The sequence below is a fragment of the Mandrillus leucophaeus genome, unplaced genomic scaffold, assembly GCF_000951045.1.
Source record: "Mandrillus leucophaeus isolate KB7577 unplaced genomic scaffold, Mleu.le_1.0 Scaffold1557, whole genome shotgun sequence".
Classification (NCBI taxonomy): domain Eukaryota; kingdom Metazoa; phylum Chordata; class Mammalia; order Primates; family Cercopithecidae; genus Mandrillus; species Mandrillus leucophaeus.
The window spans coordinates 119,279-120,225 of NW_012101540.1; positions in this window are offsets into that span (position 1 = coordinate 119,279).

Below are 947 nucleotides of genomic sequence, written 5' to 3' on the forward strand. Positions count from 1 at the left end.
CTGTAGGTCATTCAGACAGTGTATGTTTCAGAAATAGCCATAGATTCTGATTGTAGGCTCTCGGCTCAGTTCTGACCAGAAAACAAGTCCTGCCAGTCTCCTACCTCAAATATATGTTCGTATATTGACCTGATCCCTGGGACAAGCTTCCCAGACTGAAACCATGGTATCACAAAGCTGGATGCTTTCTTGAGGGGATAGAGTTACATCCATATTTTCAATCCTTGTGTAAATAAATTAATTAATGGATGAAATGATGTATGCCATAATGCGAAGCAGAATAACAGGTATTTGATTAAATACGTCACCAAATTTTGCTTTTATAGAGCTGATCGTAATTATTTCAGTCTTTGTGGGTCATGTAGTTTCTGTGGCATATTGTTCTGTTTTTTAGAAATAATAATTTTAAATGGAAAAAAATCCTTATCTCAATGGCTATGCAAAACAAGTCATGGGCTGTATTTAGATCTCAAACATAGTCAGCGAGCCCCTGGATTATGTTTTACTTCACATATTTAAATGCTGTATTTTTGTACCAGTGTTCAAAATATTAACAAAGGAGAATTCCACCACCAGGTAAGATTTAGAAAGCCTCAAGAGAAAGTCACTTTAGCCCTGAAAATGAGAAAAAGCCTCATAATCTATAGCATTATCTTTTCTTTTGCTTTGTTTTTAGATCATGAGAGACCGGAGGTAATAAGGCAGCCATGGGAACCGATACAAAAGAGTGACTAGTCCCTCTGAGGAGGGATGACACACAAAAACCACACCACCTCTGGCAGAGCATGTGTGGAAGAAGTGACAGCCATAACAGGGGGCAAGAAGAAAACCACTGAAAATGTAACAAATTCATTAAGTTCAAACACAGGCATTTGAGAGAGCTGCAATCCTGGGAAGTCTCACACAACAGTGGAATTCAGGTTCACAGACAGAAAGAGATCCTGTCT